This window comes from Taudactylus pleione, unplaced genomic scaffold, assembly GCF_031769625.1.
Source record: "Taudactylus pleione unplaced genomic scaffold, aTauple2 ptg000128l, whole genome shotgun sequence".
Classification (NCBI taxonomy): Eukaryota; Metazoa; Chordata; class Amphibia; order Anura; family Myobatrachidae; genus Taudactylus; species Taudactylus pleione.
Window position 1 is genome coordinate 2,785,671 of NW_028284530.1, and position 22,844 is coordinate 2,808,514.

General features: G+C 45.1%; 1 pseudogene; it reads left to right on the forward strand.

Annotated features, from left to right (window-relative positions):
- The first annotated feature begins 421 nt into the window (after positions 1–421).
- Positions 422–2,167, forward strand: LOC148523734 (uncharacterized; annotated as a pseudogene).
- The last annotated feature ends 20,677 nt before the right edge of the window (positions 2,168–22,844 follow it).

Genomic DNA, 22,844 nt, shown 5'->3' on the forward strand with positions numbered 1-22,844 from the left:
CTGTCTCTCCCTGTTTGTTTGTCACTACCTATCCTTCCTTCCTTCTGGGTGGACAGTGAACCTTGCATCCCGGTGGAAGGACGGGTCTTCACCTGGTGCGTGAGTACCGATAGGTGAAAACTCGGGATCTGAGGCCAAAAGTGCCAGTGATGATCTTCACTTAAAACCTGAATTTATCCCTGGGTTCGGTAGGACATGTCGGTTGATGTGAGGAAGGACGGTACTCACATCGTCTCCTTCCTCCTAGGTCATCATGTCCATGTTCTATTTGGGGGTTCCAGGACCGTCTGTTCAACACATGGCCTGAAGGTGAGAGGGTGCGATGCAAGGTAAGGAAAAGGAACGGAAGTACACCTGCACGGCAGCAGGTACTGCACCTCACCCCTCTTACATTTGGCGTAGCCGGCAGGATCACGACACGATGTGGACCACCGCCAAGAGGACCCCCCTATGGACAGTTCCAGAGCGGAACCATCCCCAGACGTGTGAGGACAAGAGTGACTGGATTACGGTGTCGGGAGAAGACATCATGAAGATGGTGCAGTGGTCGGTACAGCGCGGCAAGGAAGAGCGCCGGGGGAAGGGGCGCAAGAAAGCCACTGTGACCCCTTGCAAGACATGTCAGCAGCTGGGACATTATGCCAGTGAATGTCCCTAACGTGAGGTTATGGTGACAGAAGACGAAGAAATGTCCCCATTGGAGATCACGCAGATGGTCCATCAAGCGGTTCAAAGATGTGGTCAGAAGAACCCGGTGAAGAGGGGACCCTGGTGTATGCTCTGTGGAACCTATGGGCATGAGCATAATAGCTGTCCATGCGAATAAGAATGGCACCAGGAGGATGAAGAATTCCATTGTGAAGGATGTGGAGATCGAGAGCATGATCTCCCAGATTGTCCCTGGGTGGAAACGCCGAAGAAAGCAGAAATATCTTCTGTGTCACGGCAGGTGGAGCAACACCAAGAACTCCGGCACAAGGTGACCAAGGAGCCAGTGTGTGAGCTCTGTAATGAGAAGGGACATGAGCTTCAAGATTGTCCGTGGGACGAAGACCGGATGATCTTGGATGGCTGAGCCCAAAAATGGCTAGAAGAAGCCAGGGAAGTGGAGCAGAAGAGCCTGCTGGAATTACGTTCGCAGGTGCCCATTGTTCCTGAGCAGGAGCTGAAGGGTAGAGATCCCTTTGTGAAGGAGATGGCGATGGAATGCCCATTGAAGAGGGTGGCAACAGCACCCCCATGTTGGAAGTGTCGGCGGCAGGGACACTTGGCCCATGAGTGTCCCTGGGAAGATGCAGTGGCACTGTTATGCCCCGAAGAGGCCCCAGTGGAGAAGAATCCTTGCCCACAGAGGACGGATGTGGATGACTGGGAGGTGAAGATGCCATGCTATAAGGAAGAGCGTGAAGACCCATTGGCAAAGAGGTCCAAGATCTCCCCATGCTGGAAGAATCCAAACTCTAAGACGTCGGCCATAACTGAAGATAGTCCAGCCCATCAAGAGAAGGTGGATGAAGACCCGGGCGAAGTGAGTGCCCAGGAGTGCAAATAGCAGAATCTAATGGAGCTGTGCTCGCAGGCGATTGCCCTCTGTGAAGCGGAGGAGGAAGTCCTGGAGCGTGACGACCTGCCAGGAGTGATGGTCTGTATGGACAGGGAAGGAGATGATTGTGATGCTGTGGGAGGACTGGTTCCCGAAGAGGATATGGGACCGTTGGCGATGCCCAACGAGGATCTGTGGAAAATGTCGGCAGATACCCGGGAGGGAGAGGATGCCCCGGAGGAATCCACTATTGGGTGGTGGTTAGTGCCACACCCTGAATACAGTGAAGATGCCCCAGACAAGTTGGAAGAAGAGTGGGTGGCTGCGGCACCCTTACAAGGAAATTCCCCATGGTGGCCCATCATGAGTGGCAGCTCCGAGCTGCCACTCCCACAGAGGATCCGCAGACTGAAGTCAGGAGGTAAGAAGATGGAGAGCCTGGAGCCAGTGAAGAAGGAATGTGGGGTCATAGTCGGTCCCGGCTGGGCCCTCGAACAGATCCTCGCTGAAGGGACCATAGAATACCCTGACCCGCGGACGATGGAGATGGAAGAAGACTTTGTAGGAACTACAAAGGAAAAAAGGGGGGAAATGTGGAGAGCCGTGCTGGGATCAAGGGGCTGATCCCAGCATCTGCACAAGAAGTCATGTGTCCCCTGCAGGACACATCAGGATCCGGCGCTGGGATGCTGTGTCTGCTCCCAGTGCCGGGTAAGCAGAGGCTGCGGGTAGCTGGCGCTGGGATGGAGTATCTGTTCCCAGTGCCGGTCAAGCGTTGGGTGCGGTGCTCAATACCTGGCTTGTAGCCCGCCGCCCAGCAGCCTGGTTACAGCGGCGGGTGTATGCGTTCAACCCTTCTCGTGATCGATCGACCCAGCTTATTTCAAACTTGACCTTTCACACCACACAATAGCCCGGGTTGCTGCATGCTCACATGCAAAAACCCTGGTTATTGGAGCTAATGGAAAAGGGGTATAAGTCTGCATAGCGTGTCTGTGACAGAGAGGGTTATGGCATCATTGGAAGATGTCAGCGACCTGAAAGGACCATGGCGCAGGTATGTTCTAAGTCAGTCGTTCTAAAACTCAGTCCTCAGGTGTATTTATTACTCACTGACACATTTTTATAAATCCACAGTTGGAGCTAATTATTTAACTTGTGATTCTGTGAGGAGACCTGGAAAACATGCACTGTTTGGGGTCCTGAGGACCGAGTTTGAGAACCTGTGTTCTAAGTGGTGAAGGGTGCTCAGTAGCTACATTAAAACTAAACAGCAAACTGCACCTGTAAGCTGGCACCTTCCAAGGTCCTGCGCCCTAGGCTGTAGGCTGATCACGCCCTCACTGAATGTCACCGTCTGTAGCCGGCCCCACTGACATCACTAGTGATGTCAGTGGGAGTGATTTTGGCTCTGATAGAGCCAAAATCACTCCTGGCCTTGCGGCTGGGAAACCCGACCGCAGGGTTTCCCTCGCAATTCCGATGGTCGCGATGGTCAAGACCATCGCGACCATCTTTTTGCACGCTTGTATATGCTGTGGGTGGTGACCCACAGCTATACGAGCGTCCAGGAGGACGCTCCATATTAATGGAGGAGTGCCCTGATTCAGAGCGAGCGCTCTGGTCAGAGCGTCCGGCTCTGAATCAGGGCCTTAGTGCCTAACCCTCTCCCTAACCCTAACCTTCCCTCCCCGGTGGCTAAACCTAACTTCCCCCCCTAGTGCCTAAACCTAACTTCCCTCTCCCCACATCCTACACCTAACCCTCCCTCGTTAATGCTTAACCCTCCACCTAGTGTCCTACCCTAACCATCCACGCTACTTATGCTGGCGCCGGGAATCTGACAGGTGTCCGGATTCCGGCGCCGACATTCTGAGTGACAGAATACGTCAGCATAGAGACACCCACTACCGCTTTTTCTAATCCATAACACCTTGCAGTCCTGCATATGCATCGGTAACATCGACTAACATCGCCCCCCAATGCAGAATTGCAGCAAGTCTGACCTGTCTCATCGCACGCAGTGTGTACTCAAGCTGCATATGTCGTCGCAGTGGCCAATTTATGCACACCCATTCCCGACACCACCCCCAAATGCTGAAGTCCCGTCACTCACTCTGCGATGGCTTTGTATCTGCGTACGTGATCGCAATGCAATCACAATGTTGACCTGCGCACTGCGATGCATACGCATGCACGGTATGCACCATCGGCCAATCTGCATTTGCTGTTGCAATTGCGATCCGTGATGAATCAGGCCCTAAGTCCTGACATTTTTAGCTAATTGGGTTTTGCACTAAGGTGAAAACTTTTTGCAGCAAACACAGGGGTGTATCTATAGTGGGTGCAGGGTGTGTGGGGCACACGGGCTCCTGAATCCAGGGGGGCCCACACTGCACACCCTGCACCCATATTTTTAATACCTACCACTCCGCCTCTGGAGTCCCACGTTACAGCACTGTCAAAATCATCTGGAAAATGGCTGAGCGCTCGCAAGCGGGTCGATGGTGCCCTAATGCGCATGCGCATGACAGAGGGAGCTCCGTTGTGCGCATGCGCGAGACCCGCATAGCGACAGCCAAGCTGTGGCTATGGGTCTCGCACCAAAGGGGGCGTGCTGTCGATGGTGACTGACAGCACGCCCCCTTTGGTGGGCGTGCCGGGGGCGTTGCTGCAGTGGGTCCGGCCCCACTGACATCACTAGCGATGTCAGTGGGAGTGATTTTGGCTCTGATAGAGCCAAAAGCACTCCTGGGCTTGCGGCAGCGAGACCCTACCGCAGGGTCTCATCGCAAGCCCGATGGTCACGATGGTCTTGACCATCGCGACCATCTTTTTGGCCACTCGCTATAGCTGTGGGTAGTCACCCACAGCTATGCGAGCGGCCAGGAGGCCACTCCAATAATAGGTAGGAGGGCACTGATTCAGGGCGAGCGCTCTGGTCAGAGCGTCCGGCTCTGAATCAGGCCCAGAGATTGCACGCGGGCCAGCTTCTCTCTTGAAATGCACCTGGGCAAATAGTATGGAGAATTTGCACCTGTAAAAAAGTTGTGGCTAATAGGATTGTGCGATAAGTACAAATTTGCCCGATAAGCCGTTTTTCGCGGAAATGTGGCTTATGCTTATCGCGGCTAATTGAATTCCCCCCATAGAGTTGGTGGATTTAGAATGGCCATGTTATGCAAGGGTAGCACTTTTTTTCCTTTGGTGCCAGATGTTCAACTTGCTTACCCCTGCGTTAGACTATACTTATAACAGTAACATTTTCTGCAAATCTATAGGAAATTAATATTCAAACAGAGCCGAAATCTCTCCCACTGACATCACCCCACTGACATCACTCGTGATCTCAGTGGGGCCGCCCCCAAACGGAGGCGTTCACATGGGAACGCCTTCGTTTGGGCAGCCACTCCCCCGGCCCGCCCACCAAAGGAGGCGTGCTGTCACTCAACATGACAGCACGCCCCCTTTGGTACGAGATCCGGAGCAACGGTTTGCCTGTCGCTATCTGGGTCTCGCGCATGCACATGACGGAGCCGGCTCCATCGTGCGCATGCGCACTGGGCCACCATTGACCCACTTGCGAGCACATTGCACTCGCGAGCGGGTCTGAATCAAGCCCACAATCCTCAAATTAGACACCACAGCAGAGCCTATGTTTAATGTATTACTGTAACTGAAATAATTATTCCTATAATGAATGGAAGGAGTATGAATCACTGATAGAACGGTAAAACAGCTCTCTACAAGTCAGCAAATCAATAGGCAAATATTATTAGTTACTATGGAAAATATTCCTATCACAGTAAAATAAACTGAATTATTTCACAGAAAATTATATAATAAGAAATTTGAAAAGATAAACAGAGAATACCATCGGGCCTAGCTAACGGCAGACAACCTTTACAGGCCACACAAGATGCTCAGGCTTCTCATGAAATTAAGAAGCATCTCTCTCAGGTTTCACTGCAAACACGTCCGACACCAGTAGTTTGCATAAGCGACCGCTGGACCTTCTAGCACCTGTTCTGTGGTTGTACCGCATCCCAGCCACTCTGGCAAACCAGATACTGCAGCACTAATAGTTGGTAAACCATTCCTAAACATATCATGTAACAATCACCTAATCAGCGGTACCAGCAACAGTATGTACAGTAGCCTTTAAAATAAAAAATATCTAAAACCCTGAGCACCACCTAAAGTACACTGTGGGTTACTGCACCTTCCTATTACTGTGAGGAGGCTTCAAAATGTTAAGAATTTTTATACTGACAGTATTTTATAACATTTCCAAAGAGGATTTATTCTAGAAACATATAACATGTTAAACACTCCTCTAACATTGTAGTACTAATTTATTTAAATAAATCTGAATAAATAATAATTGCATATAGAGCAAGGGATGTGTGTGGTATTGTGCAGATGATCAATGATAAAATATTTTTTTAAAAAGTGAAAGGAGATCATTTATAGGGCCTGATTCATCACAGATCGCTTTAGCGATGGCGGCAGCGTAATCGCATGCAGTTGTTCTGCGAAAATATGCTGTTTGCAAACGCACAGCAAGCATAGAGATGTCCACTACTACTAATTTAAGAATTTTGCAAAAACCTCCATAATTCCATTGTATAATAAAAAAAATGTTGTTCCACATACAGCAAGTGTAACACTGTAACACTGCATGCTGAATTGAAACATTAAATTGTATCAGTCAACAATCTGTAGTTATTGTTGCAAATGAAGTGCACCATTTCACATAATTTAATTTTTGTAAAACTAAACATGGGATTGCTACAAATTTCATGCCAGCTAGCAATTGTGGTATTTTAGTCTGCAGATAACATAGATGAGAGATTTTTTTTATTTTGGTGAATACATTTTCCTCCCACTAGGTGGCACTCCTATCCATAGGTGCTAAATGTAACTATTAAGGATCTACTTTTTACATTTCTAGTTCTCGTTAATCTGACCAGTATTGAGACAGAGAATTGGGAAAGCTAATCTGTCGTGAATGTTAATTTAATCTCTATATTGATTTGTTTCCAATGAATTTCATTGCTGAGTCAATGGGTAATTGGTTGTTTGTTTGTTTTTGCTCATATTGGGGGTTGTAGTACCATCACCCACAGTGGACCGTAGCACATTCATATATTTCTCACTTATTACAATTTAAAAAGTAAATTGACATAAAACCTATAGTATTTCTAAGGCTATGTTATCTTCTAACAATTACATGGATATAAGGGTAGATTTTTCATATTTTTTTACCTTAATGATTACTTTTTTCTCAACTTCATTATTTTTATTTACCTAGAAACTGGTAAACATACACCAATCAGCTATATCATTAAAGCCACTGACAGGTGAAGTGAATAACATTGATTATTTTGGGTGGAATATATTAGGCAGCAAGTGAACACTCAAGCATAAGGATCTGAGGAACTTTGATGGACAAATTGTGATGGCTAGACTACTGGATCAGAGCATCTCCAAAATGGCAGGTAAGTGTTCGAGGTATGCAGTGGTCAATACCTACCTAAAGTGGTCCAAGGAAGGACAATTAGTGAAACGGTATCAGGGTCATGGGCGGCCAAGACTCATTGATGCGTGTGGGGAGAGAAGGCGCCTTCTAGTCCAATCCCACAGGAGAGTTACTGTAGCACAAACTGCTGAAAAAAGTTCATACTGGCTATGATAGAAAAGGGACAGAACACACAGTGCATTGCACATCAGAAATTGTGGGGCCTGGGACTGTCAAAGTAGGCAGTCCCTCCCCCCCTGTGTTTCTGCAACTCCAGCTCTGCAGTCTCTCCAGCTCCAGCCAGCCTCCCTCTGTCTCCCCAGCCAGCATCTATTCTGTTTCTTCAGCCAGGACCCCTTCTATCTCTCCAGCCAGAACCCCTTATGTCTCCCCAGCCTGCACCCTTTCTGTCTCTCCAGCCAGCACCCCTTGTGTCTCCCCAGCCAACACCCCTTCTGTCTCTCCAGCCAGCACCCCTTCTGTCTCCCCAGCCTCCCCTTCTGTCTCTCCAGCCAGTATCCCTTCTGACTCTCCAGCCAACCTTCACATACAGCCCCCTGCAGCCCATAGACACTTACCTTCTCTTGCATCTTCTGGCTGCTCCTCTCCGTTCTGCGGCCAGCTCCTCTGTCAATGGTGCGGCGTGTGTGATGTCATGATTCGCTGTCTATCTATCTATCAGTAGACATATTAACAGATACACTTAATAAATAACAGTTTTATAGCAAGTCACATGATCAGCCTATTGAGGTTTTGATCTATTGATCTATCTAACATTATTTTCATATATAACATTTTGGTTAAAATAAGCATACCTTACTTTGTGACATGTCATATCAGTAGATACAGTTGATAGATACAGTTAATAACTGACAGTTCCCTACAAAATGGTGACCTTTCTACCAAAGCTGAGTGACATCACAATGGCTGTTTATGATGTAACAAGTCACACGGTCAGTATACTGCGGTGAAAAATCACCTCCATATGCATTTTGCCATTGCTATCTATTTATAATCTATTTATACTGTAAACTATCTATCATCTAGGTTAAAATAAGCTTACATTATAAGGTCAGTAGACATGTTAACAGATACAGCTGATAACTGACAGTTCTAGAGCAAATCACATGATTGGCCTATTAAGGTTATAAATCACATCCTATCTGCAGTTCACTATTGCTCTCTATCTAACTAACTCTCTATCTATCTATCTATCTATCTATCTATCTATCTATCTAACTATCTAACTATCTAGCTATCATTATTTTCAAATATAACATTTAGGTTAAAATAAACGTACCTTACATTGTGATGGGATGCAGTCAGAATGCCGACCGCTGGGATTCCGGCAATCAGAATGCCGACGCCAGAATCCTGACACATCAGAATACTGGCATCGGCATCTTGACCACCGGAATCCCGAAGGTAAGTACTAGGGTTAGGGGGAGGGTTAGGATAAGGGGTTAGGGTTAGGCACTAGGGGTAGGATTAGGGATTTTCACACGATTTGGCCATTTTCAACTAATCGTAATGGCCAATCGTGTGAAAAGTAGTGTTATCAGACACGATTGCGATGCGCGTCCAGCAGTCGTGTATCGGCATCGTAGATCAGATGGTTTTGCAGAAATATTTAAAAGGAACAGTACGATTTGACACATCTTAATACATCGGATCGTATGGTCGTTTGTATAATCGACCTTTTTTAAATACAAATCGTACAGAATGTCAATGGAAGAATTTTCAAGGGCATCGTATGCGAGATCGGATCTGATACAAATCACCCCGTGTATGGGCACCTTTAGGAGGAGGGAGGTTAGGTTTAGGCTGCAGGTAGGAAGGGTTAGGGGTTAGGTTAGGATTACTTGCCTGAGAGCATCGGCATTCTTACCTGGTCGAGATGCTGGCATCAGGATTCTGACACCAGGATCCCAAGTGCCAACATCTCGTACCCATCCCCATTGTATCTGCTGTCATATCAGCAGATACAGTTGATAACTGACAGTTCTCCACAAATGGTGACCTTTCTACCAAAGCTGAGTGACATCACAAAGGCTGTTTATGATGTTAGGTATACTGAGGTGAAAAATCACCTCCTGTATGCATCTTGCTATTGCTATCTATCTATGTATAATCTATTTATAATCTAGGTTAAAATAAGCTTACACTACAAGGTCTATAGACATTAACAAGTACAGTTGATAAATGACAGTACCTGCATTTCACCATAAGTATCTATCTATCTATCCATCCATCCATCATTAGTTTCATATATAAAAATTTAGGTTAAAATAAGCATACCTCACATTGTGACATGTCATATCAACAGATACAGTTAATGGCTGACAATTCGCTACAAAATGTAACGTTTGTTTTTGTGATGAATTGGATGGTATATACCGGTATATTTCTATCTTTTCGGACTGATCTGATAAATAGGCCTCTAATTCTGCAATTTTTTTTAAATGGCTTTAAAAAGTGTTAGATGTTCAACCAAAAAAATAAGATTTTATTTTTCTTTGATTATGCTTATATTTAAAGGTTCGCAAATTAAGCAAAAAAAAAAAATATTTTAAAAGTAGATCTCTAAGAGCTAATTCACAAAGAAGTCACAGGGGCTGGTTCAGAGTCGCACGCAATGCTTAAATAAAAAACTATTTGGTGCGCAGCTCAAAGTGAAAAGGAAGGTAGTTAAATATATATATAAGCAGTTATACTAAGTGGGACTGCAACCCACTAATTGAGGGTCAGAGAAAAAAAGAATGATAGCGTTGATAAACAATTAATAACAATGTATTACAATGAGTTTAAATTGCCAACCTGCCAGAATATGATATATAGAAAGTTCTTAACGTAAGGCTATACAATTGTGGTAGCTGAGAGTCTCTCAAAGGAACCAGTCCAGAGTAACCAAGGGTCCCAGATTAAATGTAAATCTCACCTCTTGGGTGTGAGGTCCAATACAGATAGCCATGTCCCGTTTAGTTAGCAAAAGTATCCTCCAAATCCCGTGTTTTAGGCTGACTGACCGCTAAGGTCGGGTCTCCTAAAGCCGTCTAGCAGGCTATATATATATAACTGTGCGAGGAGCCTTCGGTCAGCCACAGGGTGTGCCTGCTGGAGATGCGAGATATTATTGCTACCATACAGAGGAGTATCTAATAGTTCCAGTGTGCGCGATGCACACAGGTCCTTGGGGGGTACACCCTAAACACATTACTTACCTTCTACCAGGCCTACTGGCCTCACATGCCTTATTTCTGGCATTACGGCCAACGCTATATCTTTGAAGTGATTATCGTAGCTCCGCCCCCTGCTTTACATGGCCAGTAATATCGATGACGCGATTGCGAAGGAACGCCCCCGCACCACCCACTTAAGCTGCCCCTGCTGCCCCTCCCGGAGGGTGCAGCCAGAAAGTCGGTAAGTATGGCATGTGCAGTGCCAGAGTCTTTCTGATGCTCTGTGCATGTGACGGCATCATTTGTTTTTTCAGGGGTAGGGTGGCACAGACATCTGCACACGGGCTCGCCCTCCAGTCTTTAAATGCCACTGCTTCCATTTCTGTGATTATCTGATTACTGAAAGCAGTGTATCATTGGAGACAAATGGCCTATTGTGTTGTGATAACATTTGAGGCCAATTTGCTAGATTGTATAATAATATTCATAAAAATCTGCTAATTCATTTATAATTTCCTCTACTCTGAGCCATATTTCCTACTTTCTGGTGTGACAGACATGAACTAGAGAGGTTGTAATTTACAATTTAAAGCACCAAAGGAATGATTTACAGTAAGGGTACAGTCAGGCTGAGATTGGGACCTTTGTGCACGCCGGAGGGGCGTGGGCCTGGCGTGAAATGCCATGTAAGCAAGCCATTCACCCCATTTTCATCACACTGAGGGCATGGCCAGTGCTCCTGGAGCTGATGGGCATGCCCCCAATCCCTCTCTCCAGTATTGGCAAATCTCCGAGCACACCCCGATATTTAACATTTCAACTCGCCGTTAGCATTGGAGCAAATCATCATTGCTCTGGCGCGGAGATCTGAAAACCAGCTGTCTCCCCAAATCTTTTCACCCCCTCCTTTCGTAGCAGTGAAACTAGTGCGTCTGCGTAACCTAGAGTTTACGCAGGTGCACAAAAGCCCCAGCGTCCGGTGGAAGGAGCCAGACAGGGGCAAAGATGGCGAATGTTCCTGCTCGCAACGCACACCCCGCTCCTGCCCAATGGGAAGGAGCCCAGGGTTGCAAAGAGTGGGGGAAAACGAGCGGGAGCAAATGCTATCTGAAGATGACGAATTCTCCCGCAGTCAAACTCTGAAAATATTGTATTTTCGGAGCTCGCTGAATTTCTGTCCCAATACTAGTGTATGGGGACGGTGGGCCAGATCGTCAGAGAAGGGAAAGCTGCTTTTGTAGAAATGAAGTGATAATGAATAGATCCTTGTGTGAGCTAAGGTTCCTGCCATGCACTTGTACACAATCCCTCTGCTCCTGAGTTCCTAATATGGGGTCAGTTTACCACATAGACACAACTGAGAGGAAACCAGACAAAATTTGGCCTGAGGATAGTCCTGTCCCCCTGGGTATTTTCACATTTGAGTCTCATCTTTTAATGAGAAAACAGTGTTAGACAGCATGACGTAATTTCCACTATAATAGGGATATACAAGCATGAGTTTGCTTTCCTATAGTGAAAACCAGCCCAGGATGGTTAGTATATGGCTGGTGCCTCTACGGGGAGGAGCACCCAAAACAGCATGACCTCCATCCCACTGCTGAAAGGAGTTCTTCTTGAATCCCCTCTCCCCCGGGCTGTAGAAGCCAAGGTAATTAGCAACATTGGGACCCCTGGAGTGACAACACTTAAGCTGGGTACACACTGACAGATATATTGGCTGATCTATTGTCTACCAGCGATATGTCTGTGAACGACGTCGTTCACAGACATATCGCATTGGCTGTGCTGCACAGCCAATGGACAGATATATCTGCAGACATATCTGTCCATCGGGCAGTGTGTACAGGCGATCTGCCGACTGCCCGTACACATGCAGCAGAGGCTGCGGGGAGGGCAGCGGGACCCGCGGCCAGAAGCAGATTGTGTACGTTCAGCGTGTATGAACGACCATCATCTGCAGATATATCTGTGCAGTCTGTACCCACCTTAAGACCCCTGGCCAATATATCAACACTACAGAAAAAAAATAGAGACACAAAACACAATTTAAAAAAAAAGCATTATTAATATAAAAGACTCCACAAAATCTGTATTAACCACTTTTTATTTAATAGTATTGATGCAAAATACAATTTTGCTTTATTCTTTACTATTCTGTAACAAGTCAAAATAGTATAAAAAAATGCCCAAATACCTGAAAAGTTCCATAAATTGCCCACCCACACACTACAAATGACACATGCAAATCACTGAGAGCCAGGATTCCCTCAGACTGCCTTCACCAGCAGCCAGTATGGGAAAACATGTGCATTCGGCTGGGCATTGAAGAGAAATTCCCGACTATCGCTAGTGCAGTAATATAATATAGTAATGCAGACCCTCCAACATGACAGGGTCCACCAGGTACAAAATGCTCTGCTCCTGGACTACCTAATTTATGATTGCAGCCAATTAAGTAGTTCAACACAGGTGACTGCAATCATAAATTTGGTGGGAAGTCAAGGAGCAGAGCATTTTGTACCTGGTGGAATGGGTCATGTTGGAGAGTAGGGTAATGTGCAGTTGAGTTGTATTTTATCATATGCAAACAAGGGGAGGGGGGGGTTCTGGTTGCCTGGAAAACTCCCTCCCCACCCCACACCATAGCCACAGTAGAAATAATTATATAATAGAATTTTAATAGTGCTGCATGTTCATCTCAGTATTTCAAATTAAATAATTAGCACCACCTGTGGTTCTTTTAACATGTGCCAGCCAGTAATAAATACATCTGTACACCAACTAGGAGATATGGAAAACATGCACTGTTTCGGGTGCACTGCTAGGGGTGCACTGCACTGTTAGGGTTAATTATTAATAGTGTATAATCCAGTTCATAAGGAAACCAATATGTACATATATGTCCAGGGCAGTGCTAGGTTCTTCTGCTGCTCCCCCAGACTCCCGGAGTTGCCCCAATGCTCTGGAATGGTGCTCACATCTGAACATTCAGCTCAGGTAGGATGGCCCTATTGCCGCATTTAATGACTTACTGTGATCGTTGGTCCTCTATATGCTGGAAGTATGGCACATAGGGCCTAATTTATCAGTGAGTTATCGTTCACAATGAGTGATAAATCTTGCTGCATATGATAAATGGTGCTCCAGCCAATCAGCTTCCAACTGTCATTTTTCAAATAGATGACAGTTGGGAGCTGTTTGCCTGGAGCGCCAGTTATCTTACACAGTGAGTCTTATCACTCATTGTGAATGATAAAACTCGTTGATAAATGAGGCCCATAATAACTATTAAATCTGGTTAATTATTCCCTGTTCATGGACTGGCCACACTCACTCTAAAATCAAGCATTTGGAAACCCCCCTTTTACAATGATAAAAGTGGTAAATGAAAGGTTATGGTTTTTTTTTATTATGATCCAATTAAACTTTATTTGAAATTGTGTTTCTTTATTCTTCTTATTACACTGGTCAGCATGATTTTTTTTTCACAAGAAAACTGAATAGTGACTCTATTGCAGTTTTAAATTCTGAATTAGAATAGGCATAGTGTGTTTGTGACAGTTACTTTTCTTTTTTCATATTTTACTGTTCTTTATGGCCTTTCATACACACACAGACAGACAGGGGCAATCAAACAATATGTTCCATGTAGTCCCTTTCCACTCACCTTTATGTGGTTCCTCCTCCTCCTCTTCCTCATTCCCCCCCCCCCAATAAGTCCAAATCTACATTAACCTTATGGCCAGAGTGGACCAATCCAGTCATTGGTGGTATAGAGAAGGCCATGTTACTTGAGGGCTGGTAACAGGTACACACTGTTACAATTCATTGCCAGGATTTCTGACAGTTTTTAGTCCTGGCTGTTGCTAGGCAGCCGGGAAGCTGTCAGTATTGTGGAAGCATTCAGCTGCAGCCAGTCTGCAATCAAGCGCTCAGTGTGTGTCAGTTCAGCTGTATTGCAATTAAGAAGGATGGCTTCTATTGGTTCCTCTTCCTGTTATATTGCAGTCACTCCCAGCATTCCTTGCTGGTGATAGCTTATGATTTGGGGATGTGTGACTGGCGCTGAGTTTCATACAAAAAAAAAATCCATTTGGATATGCAGCCATGAACAGCAGGGGCTTTTCAACAGAGCTCCTCAAACAGACGAGAGAAAAAAAGGTGTTGGTTTCGGCACTTCCGTAGGATTTTTGGATATTTTGGTGTTCCCCTCATGGGATAAAGAGAGAAATAATATATGTACTGTAAATCCGTAAATATTAGCAAATAAGAAATAGCGTTGTAAGAATCGCACTCACCCTTTTTCAGTGAGTGTGTAGCGTTGGACCTAATAATCACCGTGGTCCTACAGTGGTTGCCAATTGCAACAATGAAGTCACAGATGGTTTCACTGGATATCTTCAAACGGTCAGAGGGAGAAAAACCTGGAGAGCACTTCCATGGTGCAGATCATTGTGTTTCAGGAAACCAGATTATAGCCCGTGCATTATTGTGCTCACCTTTTATAATGTATCATATGATCTTTGGACATTTATTTCTTGTAAAAAAAAAACCTGATGCCCGTCAGTGTCTACCCAATCAGGGTTTTAATACAAGACAAAAGCTTGAAGTAATATTGGAGAAATAGATACGTAATTTTCCATAAACATTTTTTTTTATTAATTTTATTTCCAGCCTGAGGAAACATACAGAGGCTCTGCAAAACGCGTTGCTTGATTTTCGGTACGCTCCATTTTTTATTACCCATTTATATTACACTTTTTATTTTTTCATTTTTTAAGAAATAATTTTATTACTAAATATTTAGATTTTTTTTTAAAATGTGTCTCTAGTATTTTATTGTCATATATGTTCTTATTCTATTTTGATATGTTTAAATGGTTATGTATGACCTGCAAATACCATTTGTTTTTTATATACAGTCAGGTGCATAAATATTGGGACATTGACAGAATTTTCATATTTTGGCCTCTATTCACCACCACAATGGCTTTGAAATGAAACAAACAAGATGTGCTTTAACTGCAGACTTTCAGATTTAATTTGAGGGTAATTACATCCAAATTAGGTGAACGGTATAGGAATTACAACGGTTTCTATATGTGCCTCCCACTTTTTAAAGCCATTGTGTATTTATGCACCTGACTGTATATAAGTAGACATCTTTAATACTCTTTCTGGAAAATATTTTTATTGAGGAAATAAAATTAATTTGAATTTTTTTTATGGAACATTACGTATCTATTTCTCCAATATTGCTTCAAGCTTTTGTATCATATTAAAACCATGATTGGGTAGACACCGACGGGCATCGTTTATTTTTTACAAGAAATAAATGTCCAAAGATCATATGATACATTATAAAAGGTGAGCACAATAATGCACTGGCTATAATCTGGTTTCCTGAAACACATTGATCTGCACCATGGAAGTGCTCTCTATGTTTTTCTCCCTCTGACCATTTGAAGATATCCAGTGAAACCATCTATTTCTTGTTTGCTAATATTTACGGATTTACACTATATATATTTTTTCTCTCTTTATCCTATGAGGGGAACACCAAGATATCCATAGATCCTACGGAAGTGCTGGAACCAACCCCTTTTTTCTATGGTGATAACTTATAACCTTGTTTTGCTACCTGGTCCGTTCCATGTGTATCGTTGTTCTGGTCTCCTGCTCTGCATATGTCCAGCCGTGTCTGTTCCCAGTTACTACGTTCTTGTGGAACGCCTAAGTACCGGTATGTGCGTCTAATCTATGGGAACAGCGGGTGGCTGTTATAGGCAGACGACCCTCCATAGAGGGACTCTAGGGGGTACATTTACTAAAGTGAGAGTTTTTAGAAGTGAGTTTTAAAAGTGATGTTGCCCATAGCAACCAATCAGATTCTACTTAACATTTAACTAGCACCTTCTAGAAGATAATAGCTAGAATCTGATTGGTTGCTATGGGCAACTTCACTTTTAAAACTCACCTCCCAGTTTTTACAGTGTTTAGCGAGGGTGTGTCAATGGAACTGCAGAGTTGTGCGGAAGCGTACATACGCCTGTTTGCAGATAGGGTTGGTGCCTACTGATGATAATGACAGGTATCAAGCCATGCTTAGGGTTGGTGCAGCAGCTGAGATGCATTCTGCATACTTGCCTCAATACGTATTTAGGGTCTGATTCAGAGTTGGGAATAGACTAAAAAAGAGGGTGTGTCCTAACTGACATCTAGTGTTTAGTGTACAAATAAAGCTTTACAGCAATTGTGGGCTACATGCAAAAGCAGCCGGTATTACCCAACATGCTAAAATAATGTATGTATTTACACCCCTTGCATTGCAGCGTGGTTGGCAGGGCTGCCGACAGCTGCGCCGGGTCCAGATGACAGGGGGCGTGACCTAATAGAGGAAGGCATGACCACGCCCCCTTATAAAATAAATAAATCTTTTTTGCATCGCCGCGAGGGAAGACGCTGTGTGCCCCTCAGCCTGGCGCACAGCCAATGGGGGGAACGATCAGCATGATCGCTCCCCTCCATAGGCATAGTAGACTGCTCCGGCTGCTGCTTTAGCAGCCGCTAGCAGTCTCCCAGTGCAGCCCAGCACACAGCAGCGTGTGCTGGGCTGCTGTGACGTAAGAGGGAGGGGAGTGGTGACGTACCCGGGCCCTTGCTCTGCCCCTCCAGCAAGCCCGGGCCCAGGTAACTAGTTCCTCTCCCCCCCCCTCTTGGCACCCCTGGTGGTTTGTCCAGATACAGAGTTACTTGCTCTATCTTACTCTATTTAAAAATCTGAATCAGTTAGTTCCATGCACACAATACAAGACTTCCATTAGCATAATAAGTTATACTGTTGCTGCACTAAGGGGGAGATGTATCAAACATTCCTAAGAGGACAAGTGGAGAAATAAGTCTGACCCATAGCTTGTAGATATCATTTATCAAGTACATTCTATAAAATGATTGCTAGCAGCTTGGCTATTTCTCCTGTCGTGTCTCTGAAAAAAGGAATCATTGAGCCCTATGGCAACAGGTTTCTTAGAGCTCACTGCTTTCTAAAAAAATAAAAAGAACCAAGTCAGGCTTTAAAAAATAAAGTGCCTTAAGATGGGTACACATTAGGACGATGGATTGGCCGTCCTATCTGATAATTGTTAAGTGCATACACATTTACCAATCGTCGGCACAATGTGTCGTGCCTGACATCACAACTGGGCGGGCATTTACATGTGCCGACCGCTGGCATCCCGAAGGCAAGTATTGGGGTGTCAGGGGGAGGTTGGGGTTAGGTAGCGTGGTTAGGGTTAGACATTATGGGGAGGGTTTGGGTTAGGCACCGGGGAGGGAGCATTAGGATTAGGGTGCGGGGAGGGGGAGGTTAGGTTTTGGTACTAGGGGGGAGGTTAGGTTTAGGCACCAGGGAGGGAGTGTTAGATTTACGGTGCGGGGAGGTTACGTTTAGGCACCAGGGAGGGAGTGTTAGGTTTAGAGTGCAGGGAGGGGGAGGTTAGGTTTAGGCACTAGGGGGGAGGTTAGTGTTAGGCACCAGGGAGGAAGGGTTAGGGTAGGGGTTAGAAAAATACTCACCGGTGTTCTCTATGGGTGTCGGGATTCTGGCTGTCAGGATTCAGCTGTTGGTATTCTGACCAGCGACATCCCGACAGTTGGGATTTCATACCCAACCTGTATGAATAGATGGCTAGTAAAGATAGTTCTTAATGGTAAGGACCAATATCTATGTGTATAACTATAGTGCATAAATCCTAATATATGCATTTGTTTGCAATGCAGATTTTGCAGCTAATGGTCCTTTCTAGGAAATGTGTGTTGCTGTATGGAGACCACTTTGTCTACCTGTCTTATCAGCGCGATACAAGAGCCACACCTAACAGACTTTAATGCCTTTCAATCCCCTAAGCCTGGAAAAGACATTAGTTTTGTAGACCTAGACAAGGCTTCTATTGTTATGTGTTGCTAATGTTGGCTTGTAATTATAAACACACAAACAAAGCATTTTGTGAAATCCTCTAACTACTACAAGGGGTCTGCATTTGAATCAAGACGACCAATGTGAAATCCTACGATGGGACCTGGATCGTCCCATAATGATCTCAATACAGCATTAATCAATATCCTTATTTAATATACAATGTGGACAGAAAAACCTCCCCAAAAAACTATTTGACCGAGTACATAATATCCTGCTACCACTGTTATTGCTTATTTTACTGTTGCGTGTGTTCACACTGACAGTGTTCTGGAGCTGGACACATGCAAGTACCTGGTGATGCTGAGTCTTTCGCCACTGAGTGTGTCTCCAGTTATGGCTGAAAAGGCATAACGTGGTGTAATGGGGTGCTCACACGTAGGTAAAGTTTAGTAAGGGTGTGCTGACGTAATTGCGAGCTATAAAAATATGTGTGTATGCGTAAATTACTCATGTTTTCAGACAGATCTGTTGCACCCAGTATAGGGTTTATGCCAGTCCGCACTGGTAATGATGAGCAGTAACACAAACATACACATAGGAGTGGACCAACCGCAGAGATGTGTCAGACTCTGAATACAAGCAAATAGCCACATTTAGTTCCGCGCATGCAATGTGGGTACAATTACATATGATTTGTATTCAACTCTGCATTGCCTCCTATTAATTTAATGGAGTTATAAGTTTTTTTATTAAATCAATGTTTTGCAAGGCCAACAACACAACATAAATGCTCTGTACAGGCTACAGATTGGTGGATTTACATAAAGGGGCAAACATAACTGCCACATATGCTGTACAGTTTCACATTGTTGTCCTGTATCTGATATGATTTCAGTAAAGTCTTAAAGATGTGGTTGCTCTCTGCAGTAGAGGAGGAGACAATGATAAATATATGTATTCATTTAAAATATTAATAAAAATGAGAACCGTGCAATGTTAAATACAAAATTCTACACATTTAATAATGATCTCCACCATCTCCTTTCAGAAATAATTTCTTCTTTTGTGCAATATGGCTGCTTCTACGCAAATAAGTAAAAAAAATATATATAAGAGAATGCTTATACAGGGGCGGGCTGGCAGAACGAATGCCCGGGCCTGTAGGGTGCAGCCACAGTTATCAGCTGGCATTGTTTAGTCAGGCAGCGGCCAGGCACTGACTATCGCAGTCAATCATTGTCGCCGCCGCCAGTCTGGACTCTTCCTCATCTCTACCCAGAATGTTGGGCGTGATGACATCATGCTGTGTGACATCATCATGATGATTATTCGTGAGGAGCTCCGAATGCGCTCAGCGCTGTGAGTGGAGCCGCTCAGCTGCGGCTCTAAACACGACACATTTTTCATGCAGCCCCTGCACTCCCACTGTAAGGTGGGAGACTGTTCGAATTTGTAAATTGGACACGGCCTGGACCCAGGGGGGCGGGAGATCAGCAGTGTGCGGTGCCTGCCCCTGCTGGCTGGTCTGACAGTGTCAGTCAGTGACGGCCTGTGACAGTCTGGCTGCTGCTGTGACTGACAGCAGTGTTTTGCGTGTGACAAGCCTTAGCCTCCAGGGGGAACAAGGGGTTTTCATAAATTTACAGGTGAGGACTGTGAGGGAGAGGGAAGGAGGTATAGTATACATGGAGCTTAGACACAAATATATTCCATCTGAGAGGATACTGTCCAGGCCCCATGATGTTTACAATGTGGGCTGTATTATTACGTATATACTATGTACTGTGTATATGTTGCACCCCTTTTAACTAGTTTAATCTAACTTGTGTCAGCTGTTTTCCTAGGTGCTTTGCAACAGGTGTGCTTGGTAACTGTCTCACATTTAAAAGCAAAGTTGCTGTGAGCTTTAAACCTTGATAGCATACCCTGAGTTTAACACTAATGTGATGGCTATGTCCATGTTATAATTCTGAGCAATAGAGTAGGGCCTTGCAGTAAAGTGGGGTCCCGTGACGGGGGCTGCAAGCTTAAATGCATTGATCAATTCATGAACCAAAACCCCACTGTTTATTATGTTATTATTATTATTGTTAGTTATTATGGTGAGTGCAGAGCCCCTGTGATTTCTATTTAAACAATGTGGTCACATGCCATGATGCACCCCAAATCTAGGAATGGTGAGTGCCGTGAATTAGTGCTTTTTATATATATATATATATATATATATAAACAAATCACTCTAGCAGCACTTCTCTCCAGCCGATATACTCAAAAGTGCAGGTGCCTTCACATAAACCTCCAGATGGATGGATTACAATATGCAACAACACAACGAGCGGCACTCTTTGCAATAATATGGACAGGAGTCTATATTATTGCAATGAGTGCCGCTCGTTGTGTTGTTTTATATATATATATATATATATATATATAATATATATATAGTATATATTTTATATTTTTTTTATTGAAGCAAGATGTTACATGTCTTAATGACTTGTACAATAATATCATAGTAATGAGAAAAGAAAAACATCAAAGAGTCCTTTGTAAAGGAGACAAATCACAATGGTGAAAACATTCAACATATACAATGTATAGTTCACAAAGTATAACAATATATTTGTAATGCATGTTTAATAATAAAGTAAACAATGAATGAAATGTGTCCCTGAAAAAATGTATAAAATCGCATTTCCCTATACAGCAATTGGGGGGTCGCCCTCCAGCCTTCTCAACCCATACCAGGATGTTAGGAGTAGACCTTCATGGATCTTTCTCTGCAAAGAGAGAGGAAGGGATTCAATATCCTTCCCAAAGTCAAAAAGCCACCCACTCGTTTCTCTTTCTCAAACATGGTCGCCACCCAGTCCATCTGAAAGATATGAAAAAGTTTCTCTTTATATAAAGAAAATACAGGAGGGCCAGAGTTTAACCAAGTAGTTTTCTTGGTCGCAAAGCTTATAGCCAACAAAAGTTTTCTACCCCCCTTAATGACGCGCTGGGCAGGGCCGGCTCGAGGCACATCCGACAAGTGCGGTCGAATAGGGGCGCCACCTCATAGAGGGCGCACCCCTCCCAACAATTCCCAATTTCAGCAGGACTAGTCCCGTTTTTCGGGCACTGCCCCGCTGTTCCACCCGTGGGGCGAAGTGTCCCGCAGGTGGGAGGTTGGGCACCTCCACCTCCGCAGCTGTGCTGGCCTCGGAGAAGAGGAATGGATGTCGCACGTGTGTGTGAGACTATGGGGGCAGTGTGTGTGTATGTGTGTGGCTATGGGGACAATGTGTGTGAGGCTATGGGGGTAGTTTGTGTGTGTATGTGTGTGGCTATAGAGGCAATGTGTGTGTGAGGCTATGGGGGCAGAGTGTGTGTGATGCTATGAGGGCAGCGTGTGTGTGAGGCTATGGGGGAAGCGTGTGTGTGAGGCTATGGGGGCAGCGTGTGTGTGATGCTATTGGGGAAGCATGTGTGTGAGGCTTTGAGGGCAGCGTGTGTGTGAGGCTATGGGGGAAGTGTGTGTGTGAGTCTATGAGAGCAGCGTGTGTGTGAGGCTATGGGGGCAGCGTGTGTGAGGCTATGGGCCAGCATGTGTGTGTCAGGCTATGGGGGCAGCGTGTGTGAGGCTATAGGGGCAGTGTGTATGTGTGAGGCTTTGGGGGGCAGTGTGTGTGTGTGAGGCTATGGGAGCAGTGTGTGTGTGAGGCTATGGGGGAAGCATGTGTGAGGCTATGGGGGCAGCGTGTGTGTGAGACTATGAGGGCAGCGTCTGTGTGAGGCTATTGGGGAAGCGTTTGTGAGACTATGAGGCCAGTGTGTGTGTGACGCTATGGGGGAAGCGTGTGTGAGGCTATGGGGGCAGCGTGTGTGTGTGAGGCTATGGTGGTAGCGTGTGTGTGAGGCTATGGGGGCAGCATGTGTGAGGCTATGGGGGCAGCATGTGTGAGGCTATGGGGGCAGCATATGTATGAGTCCTTAGATGTAGATATTTTCTACAAGCTACCCTATGGTGCTCAGTTAAATTCCATGTTCAATTGGACGGTAAGGCTGTATGGGACATACATATTTTTATATTATTCAAGGTAGTTGCTTCAAACCTACATTAAAAGACAGCAAACATTACATTAAAAGACAGCAAATATATAACTTTACGAATTTATGGATGAGAAATCTGGAACCAGAACCAATCACTAAACCATCTAAGCATCTATTTGGAAAATGGTTATGCAGTACGGGTCGGGCGTCTGCCCAGATTCCCGACCATCGGGAATCTGCGTTCAGCAGTTCACTGCTGAATAAGGGCCTTGTGTTCAAAATAACTGGACAGAGGCCCTGATTCAGAGCCGGACACTCTGACAGAGCGCTCACTCTGAATCAGGGCCGGGCGATTTTTTTTTTAGAGAGGCCTCCTGGCCGCTCGCATAGCTGTGGGTGACCACCCACGGCTATAGAGAGCAGCCAGGAAGATGGTTGCGATGGTCAAGACCATCGCGACCATCAGGCTTGTGACGAGATCCTTGTGGTAGGGTCTCGTTGCCGCAAGCCTCAGAGAGATTTCGGCTCAAACAGAGCCGAAATGTCTCCCACTGACATCATTCGTGATATCAGTGGGGCCGCCCCCACACGGAGGCGTTCACATGGGAACGCCTCCGTTTGGGCAGCCACTCCACCAGCCCGCCC